This window comes from Rhea americana, unplaced genomic scaffold, assembly GCF_003343005.1.
Source record: "Rhea americana isolate MKP2758 unplaced genomic scaffold, rheAme1 scaffold_0, whole genome shotgun sequence".
Taxonomy (NCBI): Eukaryota; Metazoa; Chordata; class Aves; order Rheiformes; family Rheidae; genus Rhea; species Rhea americana.
The window spans coordinates 4,211,919-4,222,497 of record NW_028185037.1 but is presented as its reverse complement, the minus strand read 5'-3'; the positions used below and the strand labels follow the sequence as shown (position 1 = coordinate 4,222,497).

General features: G+C 37.8%; 1 long non-coding RNA gene across 1 annotated transcript in view; it reads right to left on the bottom strand.

The window, feature by feature from the left end:
* Positions 1 to 864: 864 nt before the first annotated feature.
* The window catches only part of LOC146601969 (uncharacterized), a 13,395-nt gene continuing 3,680 nt past the window's right edge, over positions 865 to 10,579 (bottom strand). Inside the window, exon 3 of the long non-coding RNA XR_014896193.1 lies at positions 865 to 1,530. This is a non-coding gene — a long non-coding RNA (uncharacterized LOC146601969). The remainder of the gene's footprint in view (positions 1,531 to 10,579) is intronic.

Sequence of the window (10,579 nt, the reverse complement as noted above, 5' to 3'; positions counted from 1 at the left end):
TTAAGGACAAAATTTTTTGCAATTAGTTGGCCATTATCTGGATTCTCAGAAACAACACAGACTTTGCAGATTAAATGCAGCATGGTTATTTTAAAATCTTCAAATTCACCTTTATGTTTYGTTAAACTATTTTCACTTTCAGTGTAAGAAATCTACAGCTCTTTTAGCAAAGATATAATTGGCATSAAATTGTTAATTTTCAAATGACTTTCGGCTCAGAGAGTTTTTGGATACAGAAGATAGTTTCAGTAGGAGCAAATGAAAAGTAGCTCCCTCTCCCCTACAAACTCATCASTGATGGGAAACTCAGGCTTTCCAGTTTACTGGGAGGAAACAAAGTTCCTCTAACATACAATAAGGATGAGGCTTCCTGAATGACAAATCTTACAAAAAAGTCATTAAGTTGTTGTTTGCATTTTTTTTTTTTTTTAAGGCTTGTAGCAAGTAGGCTAGGTACTATATTCTTAAAAGTTCTTTTCAATGAAACTTTGCAAAATCTGTCCTTTTAACGCTAACTAAAAAAGTGCATTAATTAGCACCTCAAAATGAGAAATGAAAAATATTTACCTCTGCAAAACATACTTTAACTACTGCATTTCAAACGAGTTGCTACAACTACCACAGTGCTTAAGACATCTACTTAAAAATGTCATCAGCCTGCCACCGTGTGCCTATTTGCGGTACTGCTTGCAAAATCTATATTTAATATTAAAATTATGATTCAGTTTTAAAACTTTGACATTTTTTCACAAGAAAAATGTTACAATATAAACATCAGTTATTAATCACATGTAATTATTAATATGCTGTTGTGCTGAGTGAGAATGATTAATGCACATATATAGAAACAYGCTTAAATGACTATTGCTATTTCTTTTATTTCAGGACCAATGCTGTAATATCAGGCAGTGGGGACACCCATAGGTAAATTGATGACATTGGTAACATTAACTCTTTGCTTGAAGATAAATGAGTATGTCCCAATCTTATTCAATTCCAGACTGTACAGAAAAATCAGTCATTTTGCATCCTACTACTATACCAAATGAGCTTTAAGAATTAAGTATGTTGCATCAGATTATTCAGTCTCAGCATGCTGCATGGGGCACAATATGCAAAATGGARCAAAAGTAGCTTTGTGCTCTAAGCTATGGAAACCAAAATCCTTTTCAAGGTCTGGATGCATACCCCAGCTAGCTCCGTATCAAGGCAATTCCTGSGCACACACCAACTTCTCCTTTCTCTCCAACTCTCTCCTTTCCACAGAAATATTTCCAGACATGTGTCCTCAAATCACAGTAAGCAGCACAGACACAACATTTTCATCCTTTTGCACTCCTGGACAGCCACAGGACCTCACCTGTTTAAAGTAACAACCCCTCAACTTCTATTCCAGCCTCTAGGTTGAAATAGTAATCAAAAGTCATTCAGTTGCCTCTGTTCTGGTCCACTTCTTTAGCACTGTGTTGAGTTCACATTATGTCCTAATCCCATTGCCAACAGATGTCCATCTGTTTTATCAGTGTGGGCCTAGAAGAGAGACAATACATTGTCAGATGGCCAAGATGAAAGCAAATTCACACAGCAGTGATCCATAGTCCTGAGCCACTAAAAAAAAATCAGTTCAACCACATTAAAAAATAAATAAATAAAATGACTGTATTAGCTCAGGAGTCTTATGAAGAAAGCATACACAATTTTCAAAAAATGTGGAACTCAGTAAGTTTGATCAAAACTAAATCAGTAAAGCTCCACAGGCAAATGTTACAGATGAAGCAAAGCATTCACTAAGAAGTTATTTAAAAACTCTGAAAGGACCTGAAATATCCCTGTCTGAACTGTGCCACATTATAACTATTAACTATCCAGTGTAATGTTATCCAGTATCATAACTCATAAATGGGAAGTTATTCTGCCTCCAGAGCAGAGCAACTCGATATTGTTTGGGCAGATAAAATGTTTTAAAGTCTGTTGTCATTCTGTCATTGCTCATATTTAGCTCCTTCCAACGGCAGCCAGCCACTAGCAAACTTTCTGTGTGAGTTCTCTCATCACTGCTTGAAAGGGGTGGCAGGAGCCTCAGGAAGTAGTCTAAAATGCAGCCAGTTTATGAATGGAAACAGTTGAAGTCCTCCTCAAATAGGTCTGCCTTGGGAGCCATGGTGGGAAGTCATAGCTTCACCAGTAGACCCCAAMCGTTCTCTGCAGTCACACACAGTATCTACATTTCAGAAGAAATAGCTAGGCGGATTCAAGCATCAACATCTGCAAACTCTTCTCTCCTTCACCACACACAACAATACTTTTACAATCAGATTGGTCCAGAGCTTAGAAAAGATCAACTCATAGGGGATTAACAGCTAGTTAAATCTGAGAAAGATTATTTTAGCTAGTAGAGGGAAGCACAGAGGAAAATTTGAAGATACTGAGAAATCCCTTCTAAGAAAATACATTCCTGAAAAGACAAAGCAAAGTTCTCACCCTCCCATCCATGAGTTTTCTGCCAAAATCCCCAAAGAAAGAACTCTCATCCTCTATATCAGTAGATGCTGACCTGGCCTTAATATATACTCTTAAATCCTCTTCCCTGAACTACAGCAGGGCACTATTATTATGGCAAACAGAACTTTATTAGAGCAAAGTTGGGGAAAAAAAATCTGGAAGCTTTGGATAACATTAACACATCTCACTAAAAGCACCTGTAGCCTTTACCTTTCTTGTGAAGTCTACTAAAGAATGGAAGAAAATTTCCATTGGCATGATCTAATGTTGAGAAAGTAATGTGAAGGGGAATTTTATTTCTATTTTCCTGGAAAAATTTAAATCTCTTTCAGGAAACCAGCCTCTGCTCCATAGCTTCTCCCCAGCCCACAGACAGCTGCTTCAAACCCAAATGTTCATGTCCTCCCAATCAGCCTAGCAGGCATCTTTTATCAATACCAAAACGCCCTCACTACAGGAATACCAAAACACGGCTGAATTTAATGGATGAAAACTTCTGAATATTTGCATTTTCATCCTGAACAACAACACAGAAGAAACACCTACCCCCAAAACATTCAGAATTTGAGCTGAAATGTTAAGCCACTGTTACACATGCAATTAGTGCTGCTCTGGAATCCTTGCTAACATTTGTTGCTTTTAGGAAAACGATAGATTAAGCTTTGTTGTGATTTATCCTGTATTCCAGAGGCATGACATTTTAATAAGATAATATGCATCAACTTTATTAAAGTCACCTTCACAATTTCTCCCTGAAAGTAAAATTCAATGGAGGAGGGGGCAGAATATCATGACCTTTTAACACTGGCTTCAGTCTCTGCAGTTGACTGAACAAGTGTGCCCCCATCTTCTCACCTGCTGTCTAACCCTGTCGATTCTCCATTGATTCTGTGCTTTTTTTCCTTTCTCAACACTACCAGGAAATTTGAGACCTTTGTTTCTGGTATAAAATTTAAATATCCTTTCGTTGTTGCTCTTGCTGAGGATGATGCATGCTGACTGCTGCTCTTTGATGTTTCATTCCTCATAGTTGCTCACATTGCTTTAGTTCGCTAAATTAGAAAACATTAATCTGGGCAGCCTGGTTAATGATTCTTTTGTTGTCCGTTAACTATACTTTTACCCTTCAGTTTAATGGATTTAAGGCATTTTTTTTTCTCATATTGGCTAATATGAAACTTTTGTAACTCTAGAGGAAAAGACAAGCAAATGAGAATTGCCTTAGGTCAGTAGTTTCACTGAAGTTAGAGTTGAAAAGGCCTGACAAACCCCTGAATTAACCGCGTGATAGGTACTGGACTACTGGATTTCTGCCCCAGCTCTCAGCAACCAACATCACTGAACAATTTTATCTGGCTGCAGATTTGGCTTCTAGCTGCTGCTCCACCACTGGGCCAGGCCTCTGGCAGTTTGAACAACGTTCCTGAACACRGTGGATTTGCAGCCGTGAGTATGACCACCTGCCTCTTATCGCAGTTTGCACACCAAGCAGTGGCGGGGGCGAATATACCTCTAGGATGGTCTTCACCAACAGTCAAAGTTCTCCACAAATGCTGAACCTATTATTTTGGGTTCAAAGTGCAGTATCATGAAAGTGAAGTGACAGAATTAATCCCACAGCATTTTATACTTTTTGCATTAATCATTTTTTATTCCTCATTTTGAGTACAGCCCACATTTGAGACAGAGCAGGTTAGGAAGTAGATAGGGCAATACTGGCAGCTGTGAGTTCTCGAGAATCAAGGATAGTTGTGCCAAATGTCCACAAACTGTAAAGCCAGGAGTCTTCTTGGTGACAGGGGGATTATTCCCTGCAGCTACAGACTAGGTACACCTAAAGTTGTCTCCGCACTCCTTCAGAAGAGAGGATGCACATTTGAACGAGTGCTTAGATATGAGCCTTCTTTTATTCATCTCCACTGAAAGTAAAGCAATTTTAAAGGGAACAGAAAGTTCCCTTTGCAAACTACAGACAGTGAGTGAATAATAAAACACTGCTGATGTTCTTTGGTTTGTGTAACAGGCACTCTAGATAGTAAAACTTATCTATCATTAGATACACAAGGTTTAGTAACAAGCTTATTTGCAATGGTAATACCTAGAAAAATCTCAGCAATCAGACATGCCAGAAACAGGTGAGTATTTACCATAAAAAACGCACTTAGCCATTACCCTTCTGTTTCCCCATTATGATCCACCTGTTTCATCCTCCCTTAAAAATAATTCATATGGGGTGCTTGTGACAAGGTGTGTTGTACTCCCTATGTGGCACACCAGGGCCTAGACTGAATCCTGCTGCAATAGAGGCAGGAAATCATTCAGCTGGAGAGAGCCTTAAACTTTATATCACCAATTAAAATACAAGACATACATATCAGAGAAAGCCAGTGAATAAAAAATAAAAAAGGCTTCAAGCAAAGGAGGAGAGGAGGAGGAAAAAAAAGAACTCAGGCATTTACGTACCTGYAAGAAGTAAGAGAAGTCAGCTCTGATTTATTTGTGTAATACGTTATTATTCTAGCAGGTGTGATAATGTAATTACATAGAAGGAATTCAAGGGGAAAAACACTGCATCAGCCCACTGCATGCTGCACAGGAATAGACTATTCAGAGACCACCACCAATGGAGTTTCACCAAGGAGGAATGCAGTCTGTTGCAGCACAGGTATCTTACTGACCATTACTACCTCAGCATCTCTGGTCTTTAGCACATAACCTAGAAAAAGTGCAAAATTGCTGAGCATTAAGAAAATACAGAAAAATTATTGGTTCTGGGAAAATCCTGTTTCCCAGTTGCTCTTCAAGATTTACTACAAATCTAGCTACTCCTGTTGCTGGGACTATTTCTGTTACAGTATTTGATACAAAGAATAATTTATTAAATTATAATAAGCATACATGAACTCAGTTGTACAAATCAGCATTTACTGAGCATTATCCTTGGTTGTGCTGATAGAGTTTTTGGCTTTTATTTTCACTATCAAGCCACTTAAACAACTAAGACACAGCAGTCATTTGCACAGAACAACTAAGTTGCACAGCAGTATATGTCAAGATGCAAAGAAACATATCTAGTGATAACTGCAAGGGGGATTTCTGTAAGCTGAATGCAATTAGTGTAGTAGTAATATAGCCAGCATTCAAGCAGTAATGATACAGTATCTTTGTGATTTATAACAACTCATTTTACAACTGATCACAGTCATAAGGAGGGATAGTGTAGTGGTTATCACATCTGCTTTACATGCTGAAGGTCTTGGGTTCAAGCCCCAGTRGAACCAGCACTAGGAAATCTTTGGGAGACTTTAGGAGACTAGATGATCTCCAGAAGTCCCTTCCAACCTTCTGTGGTTCTGTGACAGCAGCTTCAAAGATACAACAACACTGATACTGGAGAAACTACCACCTGGCACTTCCCAGCCTTCATTTGTGCCTGCAGTACTTTTCCCACATGTGTGTGGAGCAGGTCCACAAAGCTCCACGTGGAATTTGGATATATGTGTTCTTCTGTCCTTTATGGAGCACAACCAGTATCAGCACTACCGCCTCCATGATAAGCTATAAAAAGCTTTAGCAGACATCCTAAGTGACATACTGCCTGCGCCTGTTAGAGACGTGGTGACCAGAAGCAGTAATCCAGATCACTTTCACTACTTTTGGGCAGAGGTATCTGGAGTAGTTTCACCCTAGTCCTTAAATCTGTGCCTTCAGGATGGAAAGGTGTTTTGTTCTGACAGTAGGATAATTACTGTGCATTAATTTGATTGCTGCCAAGTCCCAGTGAAGCCAAAAGCACTACACTCTTTCTGCAAGGTTGATAAATAATATCAACAAAAGGAAGAGGGAGCTATTCACTCTGCCCAATTTTAGGCCTGAAAGAAAGGTAACTAAGAGAGGCTGGTCTTCCTATACTGCCAATAGAGAAGTAGGCCTTTCCAGAACATAGTTCAAAAAAGAAGTCAAATTTAAGTGCTTAACACTGATACGTCCCTGATCATGGATCACTTTGTAGAAAAAAAAAAATATAGTATTTCAACTTCACTAGTATCTTAGTGTTTATTCATCATTCTGAGGTAACACTGGCTTTTCATGGAAATGAAAACAAGCCCTTGTTAGAGCAAGCTGTTATCATAGCAGCATCCCCCCCCCCATTTGCTGTATGCACCCCATTGCCGTAAGGCCTGTTTTTACGCTCCAAGAAAAGTCCAATCTGCCTTACGTCCACTCGTACAGTCTCCAATGCAGTACTTGAATTTGCATCCTCCACTATTCAGAACTGTATATACAGGATGAATATCCGAAACTATAATCTTGGCAGGCCCCAGAGCAGTTTAGAGATGACAAATATAACTTTTGATCACACACTGTTCACATGGAAAAGTTAGAAYAGCTGCTGCCATTTCAGCTCTCACAGGCAGAGAGTTAAATTACCTACAACAGATACAGCTAGCATAGCATAATCCAGATCTCGCACAGCAACACGCGCTGTGCTGATGTGCCTGCCCCTCCCCATGCACAAGGGTTGCATGGAGGTACCTGGACAAGCTATAAGGTTGTCTTCTGTAGTGCTTGCATTTGAGGAACCCTTCTCTCCCTGMCCCTTCAGAACCAGAACCAAGGTTTCTAGAGCATCTTCATGCTGTCTGATCTATCTCAAAAGCTTAAAGAACTGGTGATGAAAATCCTACCAAAGGAGTTTACTGACCATAAAATCCCAAGGACAGAACACATTGAAAGACATTATGAAATATGACTTACACAGGTGGTTGAAGAGAGGGAAGGCAAAACACATTCATCTCAGAAGAGGTATTTAGAGTTTGATTCCATTCTCTGAATTTCCATGACAAATCTCCAGGTCCTACCTGATCAACTATAAGTCTGCACCTCTACGACAACAATAGGTAAATTCCAGAGGCAGGACAAAAGGAGTTAATACTCTTTCTCATAAAGCCACCCAGTTCATTTTTAATGGTATACGTTGAATACATTTCCCCTTCCCGCTTAGAAAAGAAATTTCTTCTGTTATCAAGATTATATGAAGATAAGCTCTTGCAACTACTTGGACATACTTATCTTTGATTTCTGTTCACCATTTTTGTGCTAGCCATTATCCAGGCAGTTTGCAGAAACATCACAGGATTTACCCAAGCAGCAACCTTCAGGTAATAAAAAGTGATTTGCTATATAGATACAGAAAAAAAAMTGACAAAGGAAATAGGTAGAACTCTACAGAAAAAATTCAAACAAGAGTCCTTAGAAAAGAACAAATTTTAAAAGAAAAATAATAGTATTCTGCTGGAAATAAAAAAGGACAAAGTTTCCCAGGAAAAGAGTAATAAATGATATAATCTAAGTTCTCAATAATTAATTATTAATAGAGAGTTGGAGAATAAAGATGGAAAAAACTAGGAGGTCATCTAACCTATTTCCCTGATACCCCTGTATCTCAAATTGTCTCCAACAACTCTTTCACACAAAAACTGCCTAAAATGTACTTGTAGGACTTTCTCTTCTACAGAATGAGTGATTAAAAMAAACAATACTTAATTCTCATTTTACACTCTAACTGTAGTATTACTGTACTAATTACCATCAACTTATATGATCCAGCATAGACTGTTAGACCTTCAGCCTCTCATTTCTGATGTTCACTAAGAGTTTGATTCCACAAGTAAGAAAACATGTTTATCTTATACAGTTTGCATTTTTCCCTATTTCTCTGAGCTGACAGTGGAAGCTCTACCTGTAAATATCAACAGAAATACAATTCTTAGAAATGACARTCAAGATTTGCTTCAGCACATTTCTCTATCCAGTGTTAAGCATCATGTATTACAAATCATCTTTTTCATTCCATAAAACTAGTTTGAAAGCAAACCTTGAAGTTTTGCTTTCATCTTCTCACTGACAAATTCAATTTGTTATCTCTTTCTAGAAACAAACAAATGCACATTAAGGTTCTGAATCAATGGCAACTGCAGAGAAAAAAAAATCAATTACAAAATAATTCTTATTGACAGCCTCCTATCCATTCTAATTCTCTGCTTATTTTATGCCTGCCTTTCCATTTTGTAGAGATTAATATTTGGAAAATAATTTTAAACTTTAATCCCACAAAAATATATAGGCAGAAATAACTATTCTCAAATATGTGGTTGCTTTGTCACAGAAGACAGCAATGACTGGTTTAAAACACTGCATTATCTCTATTTATTCATGCATCAGAAAAGAGAATGTAGCTTCATAAATACCTTTGTCAACAATATGAATCAGCAGAGACATGGAATTTAAAAATACAYGCATAATTTTGAGAGGAAGATATTCTTTTGTTTTGCTTGTTTTTGTCAAAAAATGCATTCCAATAATATATATTAGATTATGCAAACACTTGCAAAACATTTAATTTTGGCTGCTTATCTTGTCCCACTGATTAACTTGGTTAAAGTGTGCACGCATTAGCACGGTAAGCTTACTGTTCTCTCCGGGTACATATGGGTCTCAATACTGAGATGGGATGAAGACAAGTGCAGTGCACCTTAAAGCCAGCACTCTCTCACTTAAGTTAGAGAATGAAAACACTTTTTCTCAACTGAGTAAAAGCTATTCTGAAAAATGCACTTTATTCATATTCCTGTCTTGGCCCCCAAAGAGTTATTCTAGGATGCAAGAAAAGCAGCTGCCAGATTTCMCATCTCTCTGTGTCTCCTAAGTTGGTCTATACACCTAAAAGCCACAATTAAAATATATAATGCTGCCACAGCTGAAAAGCTCCTTTGCAGACTGGAACTGCTTTTACAAGCTATATGGTATTTTGTTTAAAAAGACTGGACCAGAACAATCAGATTAAAAAAAGAACACATCTATACTAACGTCTTGATTCCTAAAATGTCAGAAAGCAATGAGCTGTAACAGTTTTTTACCCTGTAGCATCCACAGGCTATTCTAAAGGATGCATGAACCCTACTTAACTAAAGGAAAGTAACTTAGCTTAAATTAATTACATGGAGGTCCAAATATTTCAGTCTAAAAATCAAAAAATCAAAAACGATTCGTCTGAAAATCTCCATAAGATTCTCTTCCTAAAGTCAAATCAATGTCCATATATGAACACTTTTTTTCCTCTTAAATTGCCTAATTTACACTGATGCAAGTACATATTCCTTCCTCATTGAGTTGCTTAATCCTCAGTCTACTTATATTAATCTTGAGTTTCCCTTGAGCCTTCTTGGTTTAGGCTCCTAAAGGGTTATTCTAAGATACGATACAAAATGTTGTTATATTCCTTGTCCTTAATTGTTCCCTGGATGGTGACCATTATACTGAGATACTGAGAAGACTGTGTAATCCCAGATTTTTTGTTCCACAGGCTGAAATAATAAGTAAATAAATCAATCAGTTTTTGTGTTTGCTTCTATTCCTGCATTGTCAGGAATTTATAGAATCCTTTATGAACATTTTAGCTTTTACTTGTGCAGAATATTAGAAAGTATCTGTATTACAGTAATGCTCAGAGCTACTCCTTCCTTGTCCTCGTTAAGAAAAGATAATCTAGCCTGAATATTTAGAGATATTCCAGCTCCTGACTCACAGCACAGTTGAGTCAGATGTAGGAACCTTGATACCTTTCAAGATCTATATCTTGGGCTGTTACTACTTCATATGCAAAACAAAAAGATCTACCAAGGACACCGGGTATTTTCTTAATTGGAATTTTGACTTCTCAAAAAATTTAAGTTAGTGTCAGAAAGATGGAAACGCTTTTGATACCCAGATTTACAAAGCTGTGCTTCCTCCAGACACTTGGCATATCCATACTGAGAAGTATTCACAGGTATTTGAACTTTAAAGGCACCTAAAGTAACCCAAACCAAGACAGAGACAGTACTTTGTTTTCCAGTTCCTTGTCAGGCTTCTCCATCCTTGATGTTTTCCGAAGAACAGTGTATAAACCCTACTGCAGAAATTCATGTTGGCTGGAGAATGCAGACACCTACATCTGTACTTGCTGGTGTCTCCCAGCTGCTGAACAGAAGAGATCCAGAGCAAGGGAAAAAAAACAAAACAAACAAGCAAAAAA